The sequence below is a fragment of the Pteropus vampyrus genome, unplaced genomic scaffold, assembly GCF_000151845.1.
Source record: "Pteropus vampyrus isolate Shadow unplaced genomic scaffold, Pvam_2.0 Scaffold53, whole genome shotgun sequence".
NCBI classification, from domain to species: domain Eukaryota; kingdom Metazoa; phylum Chordata; class Mammalia; order Chiroptera; family Pteropodidae; genus Pteropus; species Pteropus vampyrus.
In genome coordinates, this window is record NW_011888834.1 from 9,205,075 (window position 1) to 9,230,625 (window position 25,551).

General features: G+C 32.7%; 1 protein-coding gene and 1 long non-coding RNA gene across 4 annotated transcripts in view; both read left to right on the forward strand.

Annotated features, from left to right (window-relative positions):
• GRIA2 (glutamate ionotropic receptor AMPA type subunit 2) overlaps nucleotides 1-1,825 on the forward strand; it is a 139,807-nt gene extending 137,982 nt beyond the window's left edge. For all 3 annotated transcript variants that reach the window (XM_011360334.1, XM_011360335.1, XM_011360336.1), the window contains exon 16: nucleotides 1-1,825. This exon is cut by the window's left edge and continues 794 nt beyond it. The gene's annotated coding sequence lies outside the window, so the exon portion shown is untranslated.
• A 14,482-nt stretch (nucleotides 1,826-16,307) lies between these two features.
• LOC105292203 lies at nucleotides 16,308-25,144 on the forward strand. The gene is made up of 3 exons (XR_895901.1): nucleotides 16,308-16,336; nucleotides 20,282-20,291; nucleotides 25,134-25,144. It is a non-coding gene; the product is annotated as an uncharacterized LOC105292203 (long non-coding RNA).
• Nucleotides 25,145-25,551: the final 407 nt, after the last annotated feature.

Consider the following 25,551-nt stretch of genomic DNA (forward strand, 5'->3'; position numbering starts at 1 on the left):
TTAATATAAAATTACTTGGCAATGCTTGACATTTGAAATAAACATTTTTCTATTGTTTTATTTGCAAGTGGTCCAGTTAATTTTGCTTAGCTACAGTTTGGTCATAAATCAAGTGAGTTTAAAGACACTATCAAATTGTTAGGTTCTCAGAGAAAATTGCCCCATTTTAAGGCCAGATGGTACTTAAAGTAGAAACTTGTCCCAAAACAATATCTAAATCTGTTTTTTTAGTATATTTTACTATGTATAAAAATATTTAATGTAAAGCATTTAATCTATGTAGATAAATGCTAATAGATCTAAAAGGCTAATTTAAAAAATTATCAGAATATTCAGAATATTTGAGATTCCATTTTAAAGTATTTTAGCTTACAGAAGAAAAGAATTAGTTGTAAATGGAGTTAGAAATGCCTTGAAAGTAGCTTTTTAGATAGCTGACCATAAACTATCCATAAACTAAATCTAAGTTTTTGTTTTTAAAATTATAAGAGCTTCTCTTATATCATGAATAACTTAAGCACTTTTGAGTCACCTGCAATATAGTCTTTTCATTGCCATCAATAAAAACTACCCTAATGTATTATTGTCATACTTATTCCTCAGGTGGAACAGCTGTTTTCACATGCCTAATGTGAAAAAGAAAACATCACACTTCTGTAACTTTTGACTGAAAAGCTTATTTTTCTCTAGCTTAAAATTTTTAATGAGCTATCTTTTCCTTCATAAAAGACCATTTATTTTCATTAAGCCCCCTAAAATAAAATTAATTTAGGGTTTTAAACAATTATTAACATCTAATAGTTATTTTTAATATTTTTATTCTTGTTATTTCTGCAAGTAGGCCTTTATGTAGCACTTGACGTTTTACTAAGTGCTTAGAAAACATACAATATTTACAGAAGGGAAAGAGAAAGGTAGGGTTTAACAGCAACCACTTGCATAGAACATGGTGGCATGTGGTATCATGATGTTCTTCACTAAATTTAGCTGTCCCTTAACACATGTTCAAAGATAATACAGTATCTAATTTTTAGTACATTTCTCCTCATCAGAAATGTTGGAGGTGCAACTGAAGTCTTAGTGATAAATGCTAGAATGACCAAATTGCAGACTAATTGTTTCCATATTACTTAAATTGAGTTTTTAAAAATGAAAAAGATGACTATATTCAATCAATGCTATTTATTGTACCTCTGGGCCTCCTCTTCTAAAAACTGTAGCTTACCGATTTTTCTCTGTCAAGCTTGAACTAATGTAAATAATTGAAATAATGTAAAGTTATATTTTCATGTTTTTATAGATATAACATGGCAAGAATACATAATGTAAGAGTATTTCAATATGGATAATGTTGAATGGATAATGCACATCTCAGTTACAAGCAGTAATCATAGTTTAATATCCATGTAACGGTGCATCAATATATTGCTATATAAATATGTCCGTGTGCATATAAGTGAAAGTGGTCAAACAAGAATGATGACAGCTGTCTAAGGTTTTTTTATTCATTTTATATAAAAACTGTTATGGAAAGACCAAAATGTTTATGAACTATTCTTATGTAAATTTACAATTGTCCTTTACTGTACTTTTTTGTTTACAGTATAGTACCTTATTTTCTGCTGTGTTAAGTGGGTGTCAAACTCCAAGGAGACATACACTTTCTATAACTTCTATTGAAGATATTGGAATTTCCAATTTTTCATGTGTACTATGTCGGAAAATGCTTTTGATTTTATTTTTAAATCTAACATCGGATGGCTTTTTTTTGGAGTGTTGTAAAAATTTCAATCATACATAAAACATGTTCTTACAAAATGCAAAGATCTTTATTATTATTATTATTATTTTTTACTTAACAGTTCTTCAAACTAATCATAATGAGAACCAAAAAGTTAGTTTAAATTTATTCCCAAACAAACCCAGCTGTTTCTACCGATCAAGGACATCTTTGCTTAGTTTATATGTCAGTCAGATACAAATGCAATAAAAAAAAAAAAAACTTTTATTTTTTAGCTAAAATGATTAACAGTTTTGATATTCCAAATCTACACTCACTAAGTGCTTTGGGCATATGTAGAAATATGACTATTAATTATGTTTCTCATTTTATGATAGCTACACTGTATTGCTAAAATGTCATGCATTACTAACATCAGTCATTGCACTGTATGGTGTCTGTTCAATTGCAATTAGAGTCATATTAAAGAGCAGAAAGGTGACTTGCTTTAAAAATTCCATAAGGTAACACATTTCCGGACTTACTTGTTTCAAAAAAAAAATGTGTTCAATTATTGTTTTACTGAAAGAGTATTAATGAGAAACTAAAATTCTTATAATTTTGATTAAGTCTTTTTACAAAGGTGACTATTTTAATATTTAGGCAGTCCTTTTTAGGTAAATTCTAAAATCATTAAGATATTTAGTCTTTCAAAATGGCTCATATAAATTTCTTTCATGACATTTTGTGGGTTTTAATATAGTTAATGTTTAATAGATAAATAATAAATATACCAATGCATCTGCTTAAAAATAGAGCAAACTTGACTTTTTGCTCTGCAAATACTCTAAATATTTTGGTGGTCATGGTGGGAAATTTAGCAAATGAAGAAGAGTATTAACAATATAACAATCCTACAGGATGATTTCAATACAACACCTTGAGAATACTATTTAAAAAAAAAAATCCTTGTTGAAACTGATTAGAATACAATACAATGTGATTTTCCCCTTTCCTCTATTCCCTATCTCATCACCTCCTAGAGCTACCAGTCTAATTAATTAAGTAAATACTCAAATATCACTTCTACCTTGAAATGGAATTTTTGTATTTATTACTTGTTTTCAGGCTGAATACAGTTTATTATCTATTGCACTTTGAGAGCTCACTAGTATGTCATGTAAAATGTAGTATATAATTCAGGCAAATATTTCATCTGTCTCTAAAGCAAATAAAATAAGTAGGTGGACTGATTGAATTAGTTGCATACGTTCTCTGTATTATCATTTTAATTGATAATATGTGGTTTATTTAATAATATACTATGAACTTTGGAGAACTTATTGGTGTTTCACAAATTTTATATGAACTCCCCCAAAATTATTAAAGGAAACAGAAGAATGATTTAACAGTTTAAAAGCAGAGTAAATTTTGTGCCAAGGTTCTAATACTTAAAATTGTTTTATTTTTAATCACCAACATGAAAGATGGGTAAGTATAACTGAATAATCATGATATTCTGAATGAGAATTTGGGGATATATTAAATGATTTATGAAAGTTGTACGATTTTTTTAAAAAAAGGGGGGAGTTTATTCTCTTACTGTGTTGTTTTGGCTAGACCACAGCAGTGGAAATTCTAGTAGGTACTAATTAATAAATTATATTTTCTCCATTTCTATGTTTTAAAATGACAATCACTCATAGACAGCATATGGCACTTTAAGTACATGAAGGTTCAAACATATTTATATAAATATGATAATTTTCAAGCACAGAGATTAACACAAATGACCTAATATCCAGCGCAAGTAAGAAAATGCCTAGATTAAATCTGGATCCTAAGAATTTGTGTGTTCTATATCCTGTCTCTATTTATTTCCTTCCTGCTTTACCATTTTACTTTCTCTTTCTGTCCTTAAGTACAGCTGCCATTTTATACATGTTATACTTTGAATGACATTTTTTAGTTTCATTCATCTTGCTTCTTGCTTTTTTTCCTGTGTTATACCATCTATTTCTGACTTGTCCTTCATGAGAGATTTTGCTTTGAAGGCACTTAGAATGCAATTCATTTTGTCAGACAAGACTGACAGTTTCAGAGTCTTCTTAATAACTGTAATAAATGAAGAATTTCTTGAGTGAAATAAAAATTTCCTGCTAAGCTCTATTTCTGCCTCATTCACATATTCAGTCCCAAGAATGGCAAATTTGTTATATTCCTCCATGTACTTACAGAGCCCCACAATTTACAGAGTTTCTGTAGGAAAATGGGGGGCTCTTTGATGAGGCAGGAAGAGTGAAAACTATTTTTAATACGTTCGCTCATCAGAATTCCTCTTTAAAGCCACTTTACAATGAGCACAAGCCAATTCTCTATATTAATTTTACTCTCAAGCATTTCCAGATTATTCTTTGTCTTTTTTTCCCACTTAATATAAGTCAATTTTGCCATTTCAGAGCCAAATTCCTTTTTAGATATGCCTAAATTCACAGTTACTTCTTTGTAAATGCCTGAGTTTACTGAATGACTTTGGTCATTTTTCTTTCTTTTTTTCCCTTTCAGGTTAATGTGCCAATTTCATTTTATTGTAAATTGGAATGTGGGGGAGTGGATTAAGCACTTGAGAGGGAGTCAAAACCAGGATTCTAGCTTTATCTTCCTTTGTTTCAAGCCTCCCTTTGTCTTTGTCTTCTCAACTAGTGTATATAGATGCTAGGACGGTCTCATGGGAATGATGAAAGGAAATGTAATATGATTATTTAAAACTGCAACACTGTCTCTTTTAAAAAAATAGCTTGAAGAAATGAGTTCATGAATTAGAATGTCTCTTGGTGCAGAAAAAGATTTGTTATTCAGCTCCAAATTTGTTTAATCTCAAAACATTACAAAAGCAGTTCTATGCAATAACTTTCATTTAATAATTTAGTTATTCATTAACTCCATCTAACATATTTATTGAATGCATCTTGAATAAATATAATCTGAAGGTAAGAGCTACCTCTATTCTGAGAATTAAATATGTTTTCTTCAAAGCATGTAGTTTGATCCCATTCATTTAGAAATAATATGTATATATGGGTAACACTGTAACAATTAAGAGTTACATATTTACGCCCAACAATTTTTAACTCAAGACTTTCAAACTTTAATTTAGAGCAGATATCTGACTAACATTCATTAATTGACTCCTTAAGTATACTCATATTTTCCTCTCTCTCAAAAAAAATCTCAGATTGTACATATTTTGCTTGTCCATAAATCTATTTGGCATTCAATCAATATTTCTATCCACATTTTCAAAGAGTGAAATTAAATCCATTAACAAATACCACAGTTTGGTAATTCTAAATTATTGCCACCAGTATGGCGGCAATAAGAGTTTGGATAAGAGTTTCATTCAAATATTATTCAACATATATATAGTCAGCAGCTAAATAGCACCTTACATTTAAACTGAAACAAAAATTAAAGAAAACTATATATTAAAGATAGTCCAGTAATTTCTTAGCTGTCAGCCTGTCAACTGAGAATTTACTCATAAAGATGCTTAAAATGAATATCACTACTTATCACTTTAGAAATTTTATTTAAACATTTACATTAAGTCATGCTAAATTCAATGAAAGTTTTTTATTTCAGATGAAAGGGATTTTGAAGGAATTCACACTTTTGTTGGATTTCCTAAACCAAAAAAATATATATTTTATATTTAGGAATTTATGATGATATAACCTTGGTATTGTAATTATTATCACCAATTATATTGCCAAATTAATAGATAAGAAAGTCAATTTGGTAAGAACCAAAATCAGTTGTAAATTAATTTACACATATTTCCCCTTTTTTTTTACTTATAATGCAAGTCTGAGGTTTTTTCATGTAAAAATTACCTTCCCCACCCCCAGCACTTTATGGTTAAGAATTTTGTGTTACAAAAAAATCCTGTGCTTATTAAAATTTTAAGCTATTGGATATATTTGAGCCATCTCTAAAAACATTTTTGTGTAAATATTTACAGATTTAAAAGTAAATAACCTCATGAAAATAATTTTCAAGTTTTGAAATGATTATTAAAATGGAAATCTATAGTATTATGAATTATATATTCTTGTTTTGCTAATGCCTCTCTTCCTCTACAAATTAGACTTTTGTTTGCCTGGTAATCAAACTGATCACAGGACAGTTTTACTGGAGTCTAAGTCATGAGTTACAGTCACATGTAACAGTTAGCTTTACATTATTCTGAGATTATAGACAACATATCCTTTCTCATGCATCCTTCTTGCAAATATGTGCAAGTTCTCAGTGAGGGTTAATATGGATAATTAGTATGAAGCCATCATCTTTATTTGGGGTTCTTTTTAAATTAAAATGCATTTTTGGATTTATAACTATATTTAGTATGTATCTTAAAAGGCTTCCAAGTCTGTTTTATGTGTATTATCTTGTCAGTTATTTGTGTTAAAGAGATAATCATGTCTTTGTTCATTTTTATTTAATGTTATTTGTGTTTTTGTGTGTATATGTTCATGTGTGTATTAAAAAAATTCCACATCCTCTGTAGCATTTATTCTGCTAATTATTTATAACATTGTTACCATTCCTTCTACTTTTTTAACTCAAAAATATTCAATGGATTGGAGTAAATTCTTTGGAAATTTTAAAAGGGTTTTCAAAAGAAAATTAAGCAGCTAGTTAGGTAGCACCTGTAAGAGTCAACATAAGTAAATTCAAGACTGAAATTATGCCTTGCTTTTATAATTTGAAAATTTCTTTAAGTATTTGAATCTTCAAAATTGACCTTCAAGATCTGAACTTCATAGTTAGTTGTTAAATCATCTCCACCTGGGAAAATATTTTGGAGTCGTGTTTACAGTATGTCTCATTTTCGTCATTTTCTTTATTAAGAAAAAAAAGCAAAATAATTATGGAGAATAAAACTGTGCTTTATAACTGAAAATGATTTTCTGGATATAGAAAAAAAAGTATATACCCCAAGTATCTGAATAACAGTTAGCAATATCAAAAGATAATTGGTTACTAGTATAATCTGCAAAATGTCATTCATAATCATCTTCAGGAAACCCATTTCCCCAATGATATGACTGAGGCATAAAAAGGGGAAGTCATTGGCCAACTGTATGCAGCTGGGAAGGGACAAGTCAACATCATAACCTAGGGCTGATTCCCTATTTCATTCCTTTCCCTACCTTCACAAGATAGGATCTCTGTTCCTATCAGTTCTCATACAAAGAGCTGTATAGGGAAAGCGTAGGAATGCTCTATCCATAGGAACACCTCTTTTTTTGCATAATTAATGGCTTAACTTTTGAATTAGGATGCACCTTCACAGCTGAAATTCTATCCAGACACTTCTTATTCTGAATGGGATATATGGCATAGAACTGGCCAGAGAAACAACATCACAGAATATTATTGCTATATATTTTTTTTTAATGGGAGTACTTACATTTATTTTTCTTGATATTAAATATTTATGAGGATAACATAATCATTAAGTTTAATAATTGGTAAAGAAATATATATGCCCATCTATGCTTATTGGCTGTCTGAAAACAGTTTTTGAAAATACAAACACAAGTGTCATTATTAGATATTCATCTGCTTCTAGAAAATGTGAAAACATGTTGCAAATGAAAATGTGAAGAACTGGCTAAGATTATATATTGAATATCTAAGGTCAAATATATATGTTAATGTTTATTTTTAAACATATTTATAAAGACAGTGATTTTTAGCTCAGATTATAAGATACTAATTTCTGGGTTTGTAGTTTATGTAAAATTGCATAGAAAAACAGTATTATTGTACAACAATATATAAACTACAAAGCATTTACATGTTTGATTTTCAGGTTTATATTCATTATTCATATATTATCACATTATTATTACTAATTGCCTCTCCAAATACAATGGCAAAACAAGAAAACATTTTCATAAGCATAAAATTGATCATGTTATATCTGAAAACATGCTTCATTTATTGATTCACTTTCTCTGTTGCATCTTTGTTTTCCATAATGTGCTTTATCCATCTGGCTAGCTGTCATTAATAGGAATCCACATGATAATGATTGTTTGGGTTTTTATTTCCCTTCCCTTATTAATAAGACTCTTTTATAAAAATTTTTCCCATACATAATTTATCATAAGCCCAGTAATCTCTCAAGTAGAATGTGAAGGTTTTCCTTTCTTGTTACACCCAACCTGGAACTCTCACACCCACTGGCCCCCAAGCAAAGCTGATTAATTTTGTTGTTGTTGTTGTTGTTCAAATGCTGCACCTAGTAGAAATCTGTCTAATACAACAACAATGCTATAGTCTCAGTGATTTGCTTAAACATCTATTTCTGTATTATAGTGTGAGAATAAAAGTCTTATTCATCTTTGAGTAAATTTCTTCAAAATGTTAATAATAGCTTACACGTGCAAAGCACGTATTATGAGCAAGACATGACACAATCAAGTGTGTACTATTGTTAAAATTCTCATTTTACAAATAAGGAAGCCATGTCAGAAATGCACACAAAGGTTAAATAATTGGTTCACTCACATAGCTAGTGAGAGATAGAAGCGTTCCGTACTGGGGCATGAGGGTTTCAGAGTTAGCACTTGTAGCCATTGCATGGTCACAATACAATATTATATGATAAAAATGTCTTCTAAAAATAAAAATGAATTAGGATTGGATTCACCAAACAGCCAGACGGGTGCCAGAGTATAGATATAAAAAGCACTCAAACATCACTGAAAAAACATTACTTGACATATAATGAAATAAAGAAAGGAAATTTCGTGAAGGCCCTATGAGACAGTAGTATGTGTAGCTGGAAAGACTACTCTAATAAGTCACTTAGGCTAGAGTGAGATCCCTGACAGATATGCTCCATTAATAACGGAGAATGGCTGAACTACCATCGAGAGAGAGTGCACCACATGAGCTTTTGTTTTGCCTAGTTTGGAGCCAGAGCAGAATTGCTAAGAAAATGGAGGCAAAGTTCAACATAAATCATCCCCTTCTCCAGAGGAACTTTTATATAGTGCATCCTTTTTACATAATGCTGTTTTTAAAAATATCATATGTTATGATCAGATTCCTGCAAGTATCTTCTAACTCAATAGATATTTTGTTTAGCAATCTTTCATTCAAAAAGGCCTGTATTATTTCCATTTCTTCTCAGTCTCTTTCACTGAAAAAACTGTTATGATCCATAATATGAATATAATGAATATAAATATCCCTGGGAGATTATTTTCCTGCTAGCTCAACTCTTCTCAAATTATTATTCTCTCTCTCTCTATGCCTTCTCCCCTCCCCGGGAAAAAGCATTTTCCCCTATAGATGTAATCATCATTTCTCTGCTGTTTTCTCAAAAATGTGATCAATTTGCTCAGTTCTAGACAGGATCAACCATCTAGTAGAAATATTGTTATTAATATCATTAATATTATTAATAATAATGGCTAATATTCATTGAATATCAGTTAGTTGCCAGTCCCTATTTTAAACATTTTACATATATCAATATTTTTAATATAGGAGTAATATGAGTTTGGCATTTTTATCATATCCATTGTACCTTAATGAAATAGAGGCAAAAGATACATAACGTGCAATAAGTCTCAGCTATAGCTAGAAATTTCCATGGCACTTCAACCTGAATGGACTCAAAACTAAGTTTATTATCTTTCTAGTAAAAATTGTTTCTCTCTCAGGTAAGTTTCTTTTGGGTTACATTCGGCTCTTAGGCTACATAATTATGTAAATGTGAACATGCAGAAAAACATAAATATGTTTTCATCATTTTGGAAATGTAAGAGAAACCCTTTAGAACCAATCTTTTCCCTTTCACACTTCACATGTATGAATGCATACAAATACAATCAAAGTATTTTGAACATATATTTACTCAATAGAAAAAATTCCTGAACAATCCTTAATATTTTTGTTCCTTAAAGTGTAATTCATTTTAAAAATTAAGTATTGTTCCTTGTGTTAAAAATCATTTGTAGATTGTCTTATATCAGAATCCCAGAGGGTTCATGTTAACTGTCTATACATTCGTTTAATTATATATTTATTTACTGAATATTTATTGAACATGTATTATGTGACAGACTCTATACCATACAATAACAGATGGGCCTTCTGGCAGCTATGTTTCATCTATTTTATATGAAAAAGCAAATTGTTCAAGATTTTCCTTAAATTGCTTTTACTTGTCCTTTATATTTACTCATCCTTTATATATGCCTCAATTCCTCTGCAGTCTCCTTGCTATATTCCTAATCCTTCTGAGATGTGTATTTAAGTTATTTGTTAATTTATTGAGCACTCACTCACATATGAGGCATTTGTATTGTACTATGATGAGAAAGTGTTGACTAAAACACACATAGTCCTTGCCTTTTTAGAACTTTCAGCATAAATGGTAAGAGAGATTTTTCACAAGTAATTACAATAAGAGCTGAGACTTATGAAGAAGAAAAATGTGCCATGGGAACAAGGTGGGCCTAATCTAGTTTGAGTGGTCACTGGCAGGCCTCCTTGGGAGAAATGTCATTTAAGCTGAGACTTAAAGGACAGGTGATAATTATGGCATAGTAAAGAATGTGTTAGAGAAAGATATTTCAGACAGAGAGGATAGTGCACAGCCAATCTTAGAAACTGGAAAATACGAGAGAAGTCTGGACTGTAGAATACTCGGAAAGATACACTAGAATATCTCTATCTTGTTCACCATCTTTGCCATGCTCTCTACCTTACACCTCTTTGTAGCTCTTCAAGTATTTCAATCAGTTGCTACCAATCAGCAAGAGCCATGGTGCCTCCTTTCCAGCGTGAACGAATGTGACATCTGTTTGCTCCTTATAGTAATCTCATTAGGTTGAAGCCCTTATAATAAGCATGACTAAGAAAGAGTAAATAAGAAACAGGACCAGGTTCAGAAAGCTAGGAAGTGTCAGAACCACAACTACCAGAGCCAAATCTTTGGACTCCAGCACCTGACCTTTTCATGTTTCACACTGCTCTCCTCTCCAATGAGTAAACATTAGTGTGGGTGGAATCATGATCTTACTTTCCTATTTCCTAGGTGAGAATGAACAGGTCACCTATCCATTGTAATAAAATAGTAATATCTCAGCATAATAAAATAGCCCAGAAATATTTATATATCTCAATGTAATAAAATAGCCCAGAAATAAACCCACACTTACATGATCTATCAGTCTGACAAAGGAGACAAGAATATACAATGCATATTGTAAAGAGATGGTAAAGACAGCCTCTTCGATAAGTGATGCTGGGAAAATCATACAGACACATGAAAAAAAAATTAAACCAACTTCTTACAGTATACACAAAAATAAATTCCACATGAATTAAAAGACTTAAATTTAAGACTCAAAACCACAAAACTCCTAGAATAAAACACAGCATTAGCCTTGCGACATCTTTCTGGATATGTCTCTATGAGCAAAGGCAACAAAAGGAACAAAAGAAACAAATGGGACTCCATGAAACTAAAAAGCTCTACACAGTGAAGAAACCATCAACAAAATGAAAGACAATCTGTCAACTGGGAGAAGATAGTCACAAACTACACATCTAATAAGGGCTTAATACCCAAAATATAGAAAGAACACATACCATTTTACAGCAGAGAAACAAACAAGTTGAAAAAGGGGCAGAGGACCTGAACAGGCATTTCTCCAAAGAGGACATACAGATGGCCAACAGACATATGAAAAGATGTTCAAGGTCACCAGTGAGACAAATGCAAATTAAAACCACAATGAGATATCATCTCACACCTGTCAGAATGGCTATCTATCATCTATAAATCAACAAACAACAAGTTTTGGCTAGGATGCAGAGAAAAGGGAACCCTCATGCATCGTTGCTGGAAATGTAAATTGCTGCAGCCACTATGGAAAATAGTTCAGAGGTTCCTTAAACAATTGAAAATAGAACTATCTGATGACCTGGCAATTCTACTTCTACGTCTTTATCCAAAGACATCCAAAACACTAATGCAAAAAGATATATGCACCCTTATGTTCACTGCAGCGCTATCTATTATAGCCGAGACGTGGAAGCAACCTAAGTGGAAATGGATAAACAACTGGATAAAAATGACGTGGAACATATATATACAATGGAATATTATTTGGCCATAAAAGAGAACAAAATCTCACCATTTGTGACAACATGAGTAGATCCAGAGAGTATTATGCTAAATAAAATAAGTTGGACTGAGAAAGCCAAATACTACATATGAGCTCGCTTATTCTAAGTTGAATCTAAAGAACAAAATAAATGAACAAAACAAAAAACAGACTCATAGATAACAGAGAACCAACTCATGGTTGCTGGAGAAGAGTGGGGGTTGGGGGGTCCAGGCGAAAAAGGTGAAGGGATTAAGAAATACAAAGTGGTAATTCCAAAGTAATCATGGAGACGTAAAGTCTACCTTAGAGAATACAGTCAATAGTACTGTAACAACTATGAATAGTGCCAGCTGGGTACCGGACTAATCATGGGGATTATTGCAGAAATTTTATAAATGTCTAACTACTATGTTGTACATCTAGAACTAATATAAAAGAACACTGAATGTCAACTGTCATTTTTAAAAATAATTGAATTGGGGAGGAAAAAGAAAACAAGGGGATTATAATTCTTGGCAAAAGAAAACAAGACACGCTGCCTAGCAGAGACTCACGTCAGATGGAAAGACATGCACGGACTGCAAGTAAAGGGATGGGAAAAGATATTGCATGAAAAGGGAAGCAAAACAGCAGGGCTAGCAATATTTACATCGGACAAAATAGACATTCAAACAAAGGCAATAAGAGACAAAAAAAGACATTGCATAATGATAAAGGGCTCACTCCAAGAAGATATAACCCTTGTAAACACTGATGCGCCCAACATAGGAGGACCTCAATAAAGCAACTATTGATCAACATACAGGGAGAGAGCGACCATAATGCACTCACAGTGGGGGACTTTAACACCCTATTGACATCAATGGACTGATCTTCCAGACAGAAAAGCAACTAGAAAACAGTAGTATTCAATGACAAACTAGACCAGATAGACTTAATTGATATCTTTACAGCATTTCACCCCAAAGCAGCAGAATATACATTCTCATCAAACACACATGGAACATTTTCCAGAAAAGGCTACACATTAGGCCACCAAAAAAAGTCTCAATAAATTTAAGAAGACTGAAATCACATCAAGCATCTTTCTCCAATTACAATGGTATGAAACTAGAAATCAATACAATAAAAAAAAGCAAACACGCATAAACAAATGGATGCCAAATAAGATGCTACTAAACAATGAATAGGTTAACAACAAGATCAAGGAAGAAATCAAAAGATACCTTGAGAAAAATGAAAACACAATGACCCAAAATCTACGGGACACACTGAAAGCAGTCCGAAGAGGGAAATTCATAGCAATATGGGCTTGCCTCAGGAAACAAGAAATGTCTCAACAACAATCTAACCTTATATTTAAAGGAATAGAAAAAGAAGAACAAAGGAGAACAGACATACGATGAATCATTACTGAATACTTAGAACAATTATAGGCCAATAAATTCAACAATCTATAAGAAATGGATCCATTTCTAGAAGCATGTAACCTTCTAAGACTAAAACAAGAAGACGCAGAAAATCTAAACAGACCAATTACTACCAATGAAATTGAAGCAGTCATCAAAAAACTCCCTACAAATAAAAGTCCAGAATCAAATGGTTTCACAGGTGAATTCTACCAAACATTTAAAGAATTAATACCCATCCTTCTTAAACTATTTTGAAAAATTGAAGAAAGAGGAACTCTTCCAAACTCATTTTACAAAACAAGCATTGCCCTGATACCGACATCAAACAAACATCTTAGAAAAAAAGAAACTTACAGGCCGATATTCTTGATGAACATGAATGCAACATTTCTCAACAAAACATTGGCACACTGGATTCAACAATACATTATAGGATTATACTCTGTGACCAAGGGAGATCTATGGCAGGAATACAAGGATGGTTCAACATCCATAAACCAATCAATATGATACATCAAAGAATGAAGTATAAAAATCGTATCTCAGAAAAAGCTCAACATCTTTGACAAAAACCATCCTGTCATGATAGAAACTCTCAACAAAGTGGGTATAGAGGACATACCTTAACATAATAAAGGCTACATATGACAAACCCACAGCTAACATCTTCAATCATGAAAAGCTGAACTTCCTCTAAGATCACAAACAAGACAAGTATGTCCACAATCACCACTTCATGTAACAAAGCACTGGGAGTCCTAGGCACAGCAGGAAACAGGAAATCGAAGGTCTCAAAATCAGAAAAGAAGTACAGCTACTATTTGCAGATGACATGACACAATATATAGGATACCCTAAAGACTCCACTGAGAAAACTATCAGAACTGATCAATGAATTCACTAATTTGCAGGATACAAAATTGATAGACAGAGATCTGTTGCATTTCCCTACACCAATAATAAACTATCAGAAGGAGAAATTAAAACGATCTCATTTACAGTTGCATATTTAGACCTGAAAGTGAGACAATCAAATAGACATTCATGTTGGATACATTCATGTTGAGATATAAAACTTGAGAGTCATCAGCTTAGAGATTGCATTTAAAGCTATGAGAATGGATAAAATATTACCAAAGGTGTCTTAAGTACTAAGCCTTTGACACCGATGTTTAAAAGTGGGGATTTGAAGAGGGATCAGTGAAGAAGACTGAATGGAACAGCCAGTGAGGTAGGAAGAAAATCAGGAGATTCTGGTGTCCTTTTAAGTAGACATGCTAACAGAGTTATCAGGGAGAATGGAGCTTACAGAATTCCGACAGTGGGTGACACCTAGGATAAACTACATAAGCTGAAGTTGGTCACAAAAAGAGTCAAAATAAATATCTCTTAGATGCCTATACAAACAACATGTAAAAATTAATAAATATTGAATATGATGCTCTCATTATTCAGTGACTCAAATACTAAATGTATTAAAAGAACGGTACAAATCCACAATTAAAAAATTTCAAGAAATTTACTGACTGTGGCATCATGATCATGAAAACAGAGGAGTTTTGCAAACCCCTAATTTTTTATGTTAATCAGATAACAGAACTGCAGTTTTTAAATCCATCAGAATTATAGTGCCTTGTTATTTCTAGTTGGAATGACACTGGTTCTGAGCATTCTGTATTGCTTCATAGTAGCATGAAAGCAATAAACAATAAAAATCATCCAATTACCCTGAAGTAGTTAAGCTGAATATTTGCAAAGATTCTAAGGAAAAGGGGGCAAGTCATGATTAAGAGCAGCAGTGTTGGAAGCAGACACACTGGGTTCGAATCAAATAGGTGCTCTATCACCTATTATGTATTCACGGGAAATTCATGTAATCTCTCTACTCTTAACATATCAAGAAAAAGGAGAAAATAACAGTACCAATTTCTTAGAATGGTGAAGACTACATGATATAATGCATTAAGGTACATAACATAGCACCTGGTCTAAGGTAGGAGCTCAACCTGTCTTACCTTGCACTGTACCATGTCAGTTTATAATAGGAACATTTCCTTATAGTACTAGTCTGTGAAAGCATTAAGGGCTTATGAATGATTATGTTCACAGAAGTGCTTCCCTATTACTAGGCATGAAGGCTATTTTTAAATTTACTATGTTATTAACAACATTTCTCTGAATATCATTTTACAGATCATTGTCTACATCTTTGATCGGCATTTCTTTTGAAGTTTAATGTCTTTACTTCTATTCTAGACTATTATTTATATTTCATGAAACCAAATTACAATCTCACAATAATAGCTATGGATTTATGTCATTCATTTACTGATTTTTTTCTATCCAACATTTACCACGAAGAATCACAAAGCATTATGATGTTTCTCTGTGCTATATTTTCCTTAAATTAATAGGGATAATGAAAAAGGAAGTTAACTGCATTCTGAAAACTCCTAGAGCATCTGAAGACATCTTTACAAAGCTAATTTAGCCCACGTAGGAATTTACTTATGCCAAAGGAAATCTCCTCACTACACATTTTAGGGAGTAACATATATTCTGATCTCTTTCCTTTGGGTTAACACTACATTCACCAAGGCATATGTTATAAAGGTAAATGATTGTTGGTGTTTTATGGAAATTGCTGTTCAAATAATGGAGAGACTCCTCTTTTCTTGCCTACATAAAACTGAATGAATTGAATCTCTTTATAAGGCAGCTGTTGAAGAAATTGGAACATCAATAGTCAGAAATACATTGGTTAGAAAAAAAGATTTTTTGTTTTTAAACATAGATCCTTTATTTTTTTTTTAATAAAATAATGTAATCAGACATTACTGCCTAGGTTTCTCAGCCCAATCACAGTGAGGTGCCTTTCTTGAATTGCTTCAGAAGTCACACTTCTGCTACTGTCTTATGATAGAGAGACAAAGAAAGATTTGTTGGAGGTCAAGCTCTATGGGCTTGAAATGATCACTGCTTCCTCAAAGTGATCTACTAGTGATGTTATCTATTTACAACCCTTCCTTCCTGTTTTTATTTTAGGCACTGGAAGGAGACTTCACAGAAAGGCAATAACACTACTATTAATAGTGTAGAACTGACCTAATAGCAGGTCTCAGATATTACTCTTGTAACCTTAAAATCCTTATTAATGGAAAAAAATATTGGCTTTTTAGTCAAGTATGCATACAGAGTTGTTTTATACCCATAGGACCTGTATAAAAGTGATATCTGATACTAAAAAAAAAAAAAAATACAACCAACTCAAAACTCCAAGTTTTTTTTTTTTTGTTCAATTTCTAAACACTGCAAAGAGCTAGGATCTTTTCTCGTGAGCAAACAGTTCTATCTTCATAAATATTTTAATGATTATAAGATAGCTGAGGGATCAGGTCTTGTATGGGAGTCTAACAGCACCAACAAGGAAGTCAGAGGCAGACTTTGGCAACAATCTAAACAGTGATGACAAAGGAAATGGACTGCCGTGAGCCCCCGTGAATTGAAAATCTCAAGCACAGTCTCAGTTTTGTAGAATGAACCAGTTCTTTCGGTGGCTTACTGGAAGCTAATGACAGATAATCTCGCTAATTCTAACTTTTGCCTACTGAAGTCTCTGCTGTTCAGCTTGTCCTCATGGATTATTTTCTAATCTAGTCAAAGCAGCTAGAAAAAAATCTGAAGGTACATTGTTACTAAGTGCAATGATCTTAGGGAAATTGATATATTGCTTTTTAAAGATGAATCTTGATGCTGCCATTCCCTGGCTGTGTGATACTGGGCAAGCCCCTTTTCTACCTGATCACCACTTTCATCGTTTGTTACATCGGAATTTTAATGCCTACCTGGCAATTTTATAATGAGAAAGAAATGTGACATGGTGTGGTGCCAAAACAAACTAAGCTAAAAATCTGAGGTGTTATTCTGAACTCTCCCCACCCCTGCTGCCCATAATCTTACAATTGATAAATCCAACAAATTAGCAAGGACTGCCAGCTCTACTTTCAAATTATATTCCAAATCCAGCCACCTCAGTATCCTCAGTGTTATGACATTAGCCCACCAACCATAATTTCCCTCCTGAAGTATTGAATTAGCATTCTAAGTGGTCACTCTGCTTCCACTCTTGCTCCCTCAAGTCGTAGCATTTTAACTTCCTTTTAGAAATATATTTTTTCTGAGTTTAAAATTCTAGGTATATATATTTGGTACACTAAAGGTAAAGCTCCAATCTGTCTTATAATTTACATTATTCAGACAAGAAATATGTTACCTTGATCTTTGTTCTATATGCAATATGTCTTTCGCCGCTTTAATTTTTTTCTCTTTATCATTTATTTTAAGCAATTCATAAGCTTTGGTATACCTATGTTTTTGTGTTGAGTTCATTGACCTATTTAGCTCTATCAGTTTATAGTTTTCATCAAATTTTGAAAAAAAATGACCATTAATTGTAAAATATTTTTTTTCTGTCACCCCCCCCTCCCGCCCCCCGCTTACTTTAGAGACTCCAATTACACATATTTCGGCCACTATAAATTTTTTAAAAGTTCACTAATTTTTTTTTCAGGTTAATTTTTTCTGTGCTTCATTTGAATAGTGTTTTTTTGCTATGTTTTCAATTCACTTATATTTTCTTCTGCAATGTCTAATGTGGGATTAATCCCAACCAGTGTATTTTTCATCCAAGACATTAGAGATTTCACCTAAAGAAGTTTAAGTCCTCTTTAAAAAATCTCTTCTATGCCTCTACTTAACATGTTTAGTCTTCCCTATGGCTTCTTGAGTACACAGAAAACAATTATAATAACATTTCTCAATGTTCTTGCTTATTAATTCTATGATCTGTGTCACTTCCGGCTCAGTTTTAATTGGTTGGCATTTTTCCTCCTTATGGATTGTATTTTCTTCTTTGCATCGTGCCTGGTAATGTTTAATCGAATATCAGACATTGTGAATTTTACCTTCTTGGATGTTGCATATTTGTTTAAATATGTTTGAGCTGTGTTCTCCAACACAATTAAGTTACCTGGAATTGATGTGATCATTTTGGGCCTTGGTCTCCGGCTCTGTTAGGCAAGACAAGAGCACTATTAAGTCTGGAGTTAATTTTTTTTCTAATCAATGAATACAGACTTTTCTTAGGACTCTAACTGATGCCCTATGAATTATGAGGTATTCCACTTAGGCGACTGGGAACAGGCACTATTCCTGGCCCTCTGATCTCCAGGCATTACTTTTTCTATTTTGGTGGTTCATTTTGGCTTTGAGTAGTTTGCTTACATATGTGTGCTGACAAGTACTCAAATGAACACTCAAAGAAGTTCCACTGTGGATATTTGGATTTCTCTCTCTACGCAGCTCTCTGGCCTCCAGTTCTCTCTTCTGTGAATTCTAACCACCATGGTAACCCTGGACTTTCAACTCTATATCCTTAAATCAGAGAGTCCAAAATCTATGTGGATTCCTATCTTCACTATGTTCTGGGAACTTTCTACAGTCAGTAATTAGAGATCACCTCATTAGTTTTTCCTCTTTCAGAAGTAACTGTCCATCGTTCCCTGATGTCAACTGTCATGCGAAATAATTTCTTATGTTTCCTCCAGTTTTTTGGTCTTTCAAGGCAGGAAGGTAAATCTGATCCCTGTTTCTCCATCTTGATTAATTTGAACATCAACTATAAAGTTCACTTTTAATAAGTTTTTGTGAAAATTTAATAAGACTACTGATCACAAACACCGAAGATTCAAGAAACCTAAAAAGTATGATAAATACCCACTTATAATATCCCTAGATACTAGCAACTAAGGAAACAGGATTTTAAAAGTGAGGGAAGGAGCATAATGAATTATTAAAAAGAAAATAAGGTTTGTAAACACAGCTATACTTAGGAAGTCAAGATGATGCGCAGCAACAAGGGAAGGATTATAAAATCAACAAGGTGAGAAGGAGACTCTGGCATTCCTAGGAGGCACAGTTAGTGTTTTCCCTCAGCACTCGCAGAGGTGGCAGACTGACCACAGTCAGATCATTTCCACTGTCATATTGAGTCCCTTCCTAATCTTTGCGTTCTTCTACCATCCACGGATGCGCTGAGAATCAGGCTTCCATGGGACAGCTGGCTCAGACAGCTGTGGCCACAGTTAACAGGTAACTGAACAAAGAATTGCTTATATAATCTCTTTTCTGCTGACTTGACTGTTCAATCTTATTGGGGCATATTCACTGTATTTGGTGCACTATTAACCGAAAAAAATATATAACAATAGAATTATTTGCCCTATCATCATCAGTTTTGTTCTACTTTCACTGATCTACCATCTTATGGAAACATCTTAATTCCTGTGTGAATCAGGTGGCTTTGCTCTCATAAAATAATACTTAAGATTATAATTATTCATTTAGTTAGCGCACAAATATTTATTACGCACCTAATTTCCTGGTATTTTAATTATTACTGACTTTTGCTAATTCCAGTCTTTGATAACTTGAAACATAGATAATTAGTGCTGTCATTCTCTTTCTATCTTTGTAGAGCCTGTTTAGTCAATTCAAAGGAAATATTTATTATCTCAAGAGAGTAATATGGTAGATTTTATTTTTATTTCATGTTGCAGAGATAGGAAAGATCTTCTTGTCTGGAATCAAATCTATTACCAGAATTAGTACTCAGGAAATAAGGAAGAGTTTTCATTACCTTTAAAATAAGATGAAGACAATCCTTACCTAAAAATATATTTAATCTATATGTGTTTACAATAATCATTGTGTCATATATGTATCTACACTTATAGAAAAGTCTCTTAATTTTTTTTTAAAATCGTATTTCTGATATTTAATGTTTTAGCTGTCTATTCTAGCTTCCTTTGATCCACACACCAAAATTATATAATTTTTCTTCTCAAACATAGGCTTAGACAATTCAATAATTTTTCCAGCTTCTGGAAAAGACTCATTGGTGTGTTGGTAATCTGGCTGGTAAATGGGAACTTCCTGAACTTCATAAAGAGCATTTACAAAAAACAAACTATAATTAATACTATACTTGTGGTGAAAGATAAAATGCTTTATCTTTAATATCGAGAACAAGACAAAGATGTCTACTCTAACCATTCTTCAAAATAGTTTTAGGAGTTCTATCCAATATAACAAGAAAAGGAAAAATAAGGTATACAGATTAGAAAAGAAGAAATAAAATTGTCCTTATTTGCATATAGTGTAGTTGCCTATGCAGAATATCTCAAGGAATGAACAAAAACGAAAAAGAAAAAAACCCTAACAAACCTTACAAATGAGTTGAGCAAGGATGCAGGATAAAAAATCAACACACAAAAATCAATTGCATTTTTACATACTAACAATAAACATGTGGAAACAGAAAATAAAAGTATAATATCACTTACAATTGCTCAAAAAATGAAATAATTAGATGTAAATAAAAAATATATAGACTTTGTGTACTGGGAACTGTATAATGTTGAAGGAAAAAATATTAACAAGATCTAAATAAATGGAGAGAAGTATGATGTCCACAGATTGTAAGAGTTAACATAGTAAAAATGTCAATTCTTCACAAATTGATATACAAGGTTAATGCTTGACAGTGTCTTAAAAAACTAAACATGCAACTACCATGTGATCCAGCAATTGCACTCCTAGCTTTTTACCCTGAAAAATGAAGATTCATGTTCACACAAAAACCTACACATGCATGGCTATAGCAACTATTTGTAATAACCCAAAGCTATAATCAACCTAAATGTCCTTCATTGGTTGAATGCTTAAGCAAACTGTGGTACATCCATACCATGGAATGCTATTCAACATAAAAAAGAAAAAAGAAAAAAAAAAACAAAAACAAATTACTGGTACCTGCAAACACCTGGATAAATCACAAAGGAACTAAGATGAGTAAAAAAAGGGTAATCCACAAGTTATATATTATATGATTTTATTTATATAGTATTCTTGTTAGTGGTTGCAGAGAGTTAAGGAAAGGGTGAGGAAGGAGGGAAGTGGGACACATGAGGGATCCTTGTAGTAATGGAAAATTTCTGTGTCATGATTGGGCCAATGTCAACATTCTGGTTGTGATATTGTACTATAATTTTCAAGATATCATGAGGGAAAACTAATAAAAAGGTATTATTTGTTACCCCTGTATGAGAAGCAACAATTATGTCAAAATTAAAAGTTCATTAAAATGAGTTAAACAATTCACTTTAAATGGCTTTTTCTTAAATGAAGAGGAAAAGAACGTTAATGTAGATAAAACAAAATTAAGCCAGCTGAGAAAGATATATGAAGATATATGTTTGCTTTCAGTTATAAAAGCAGGCCAATAGGAACTTAGGCTGTGTCAGAGAGGTGTACTCTATTTCTCTATGAGTAGAAAAAAAGACTGTAAAGATTGTGAAATATTGGAACAGTGCCTTGTTCTTTAGAAAAATAAATGGAACAAGTGGACAGCTACTTTTGTGAGTGATTTGAGAATAGATTTCGATTCCATTTAAGACCTGAGCTAAGGTGACCTCCTCAGGCTCCTTTCAGTTCTATGAATTTTATATCTAATAGCTTTTAGTTTCACTATAGAAAAAAAAATGGCTAATATAATTAATCTTGGAACAGCACCAAATAGCATTTCAGTGACAAAAAATAATGATGATTTTTAAAGGGCTGACATGAAATAGAAGGGAACTTAAATCCATAACCATAAATATAGCATTGAAATATAAAATATATAATGGCTTTTTTCCAGAAAATAAAATTACTACCCTTAAGATTTCCTGTAAAATATTCACTTTTACTGACAATACATTTCAAGAATTTTTTAAAAAAATTTTGACTGTGCTATAGAGCTGATAGTATAAAAAATGACAAGTAAAAAAAATCTCTTTGTTGCCAAGTACTTCACTACATATAAGTAACTCATTACAAAGGGAGACAGAAGAAAATAAGTGATAAATGCTGATAAAAACAATATGCTCTTTAAAGACAAAGAAGAAGTCATGCATTTTTATTATTACTCTTACTCATTGTCTCAGTCCATTCAGGCTTCTATACTAAAAATGCTAATGGCTGGATAGCTTACAAACAACCGAAATTTATTTCTCGCAGTCCAGAAGCTGGGAAGTCCAAAATCAAGGCTTGGGCAGATTCCGTGTCTGAGGAGAGCCCACACCTTCTGGGTTCATAGATGGTTGTCTTCTCACTGTCTCCTCACAGGGTAGAAGGGGGAAAGAGGGAGGGAGCTCTCTGGAATCTCTTCCTTAAGGGCACTAATCTCATTCAAGATCCACCCTCAGGATCTAATCACTTTGAAGGTCCCACCTCCTAATACCATCACACGAGAGATTTGGTTTCAATAAATGAACATTTGAGAGGACAAAATATTCAATATTATATAGCATTTCCATTCTCCTGAGAAGATCCTTCAATAAATCATTTTCACAGGAAGGTTTCTGGCTCAGTTTATAAGGCACCCAACCTAAGAAAGGAACCAGGGAGGTTACAGTAGTACGTTCTAAAAATGGCAAGTGCCCTTGGTGATGAACACAATGTGTGCAAAGCATATTGGTAGAAGTTGGAGAAGTCATTGGATCACAACTGCTTTGATGTTCATATGACGGATTTAGGATGCATTTTTTTAAGCAGGTTTTTGAGGAAAGGGGTGCTATCAAGTCACCAATAATTGGGGAAAATAAATATGAAAGCTATGTAAATAATAAAATTGAAAAGAAAGATTGTGGGCAAGGGCAATCAATTAGGGAATCCATTAAGGTAGTGGAAGTGGCAGTGAAGAAGAGAAAACTCAGGTAGTTCATAAAGAATTTTTCACTTATGGCAGCTTATTGAAAGTTGGGTTTTAAGATGAAGGAATCTGTGATACTAGGAGGAGGATGGTGTGGCCTTTAGCTGAAATAATAAGAAGAAAATAAAGGAAAATACTGGATCCTGAATTGGACACATTTTGGTGTGTGGACAGCAGGCTGGCAAATCTAATAGTAAATGTAAATGAGGAAGCCATCAAAATAAAGAGAAAAAGCCATAGTACAGACAGGGCAATATGAGAAAGCTACTTTGATCAGTGCTGAGACTTAAGGTATTTATACAGGAAAAAAATAGAATAAAGAGATGGTTAGAAAGTTGAATATGTATAAGAGATGTAGAGAGATGTTGTAAAGAGATGAAGTGGTTTATGAACATAGAAAAAGCTATTTTATTTGGCAGTTAGGAGGTGATTACTGATCTTTGATAATAATTTTACAAGTAGTAATGGGGAAGAAACTTGCTTTCATGATGTTAACTGATGAGGTTAGGTTATTTTTTAAACGGAGTTGGCAATAAAAGCAAAGGAAAGATAAACTATTAAAATAGAAAGAAAAATCTTTAAACTAATTGTGACAAACATATTCATGGGGAAATACCTGTGAAGGTAATTTATAGCACCAAAAATATCTCCTCATATTTTAAAAACCAATAAAATGATGCAATTTTTTTTAAGTATCAAATGCTTGTGGGTATTTGTATCTTTAGTGGATTGACAATTTTAATTTCAAATGTGAGTCTCATCAGGGAGTCTTCAATATCTCCTTCCAATATTTATTTCCAGAAGAATATGAGAGACAAGATAAATATTGGACAATAAACATATCTAACCAAATTTCTTTCCACAAATGATCACTATGTAGCCTCTTCCCAGCTTGACATGAAGTGTATACCTGTGAACGACTTTCCCTCTGTTCCACCTGCAGGTATGAACATTATTAGTTTATTCTGACTTTAGCTAATTAGAAACCTCTTCCAAACTGAAGAGAACCAGAGGTAATATCTAACACCAAAATCAAAATTATCTCTAGCAAATTATTTTTAATTGTCAAGTCTATGTGTCTCCTATTTCATACGTCTATAAAGAGTTATTTCTTGACTTTGACTCCACTCATTCACTTTAATCAATCACTACATTATAGTCATATTTTCTAAAAACATAAATCATGCTGTCCTCCTGCTGTAAACTCTTTTATTCCTTTCCATTGCGTTTAAATAAAATCTCAAATCCTAATTGCATCCTACAAAGCCCTGCGGGGTCTCACAAGCTTTCTTCTTCTTCTTTTTCTTCTACCGTTTTTTTTTTTTAGTATTTTATTTTATTTAATTATTTGTTCAAGTATACACTACATTAGTTAGACATTTATATAGTTTATGAAACATCCTCCCCCCACCTCTACCCCGACCAGATTACTCTATCTTCCCTTTGGTTCTATACACAGCTATTACATTACTGTTGACTGCATTCCCAGTGACCAAGTATCACCTACTAATTAATACTTCTTTAGCCCTTCATTCGTTTCTCTCAGCCCCCAACCCACCTCCCCTCTGGCCATCACCAGACTGTTAAGCCTTCTTTTAAGCATCATCTTTTGTAAAACCAACCAGTCATCCCCTCCCCCAATGCAGTCTTTCAGGCCCAGAGTACTTGACTGTTCTGCAATGTGTCATGCTCTTCAGGGACTTTAAGTTGGCTGTATCCACTGTCTGAAACACTCTTTTATCTACAAGTCAACTGCATTATATCCCTTAGGTGTCAGCTTAAATGTTACTCCTCAAAGAAGTCTCTCAATTTAAGTTCCCCTCTAGTTCTCTCTCATACAACTCCCTCAATTTCTATTTAGCACATTTCAACAATTTTAAAACATATTTATTTCTGTAGTTACTTGATAACTGTTACTCTCGCCTTTGGGAAACAATAAGCGATTGTGTCTTTATGTCCTCAGTATATATCATAAGGCTTGATATATGAAGATGCTCAGAGAATATTTGTAAAATAAATGGATCTTTAGAGCAAAGATCTTAACTGGAACTGCTATAACTCAAAAATATCAAACACAGCATTCTATGTATATCTACATCTACGTTTATACACCACGCACACATATGACACATACTGTCTGAGACAAGAATTGTATCCAAAGGAAACAAAGCCATGAAAAAAATTTAAAGCTATAATTCTTACATAAATCAGCATGGAAAAGCTGCTTATGGCTGACTATTAGTGCTATTTCAAGGTCTGTGTGAGGTAGATGAGTTAGCACATGTTTGGACTTATTACAAATCTCCTATCCTACCAGCGGGGAGAATATATTTTTCAAAAGAAAAATATTTTAAAAAAACCAGTCAGATAGAGGGTAGCAGAAAAGGCAAAGTCATAGTGGATAAGGAT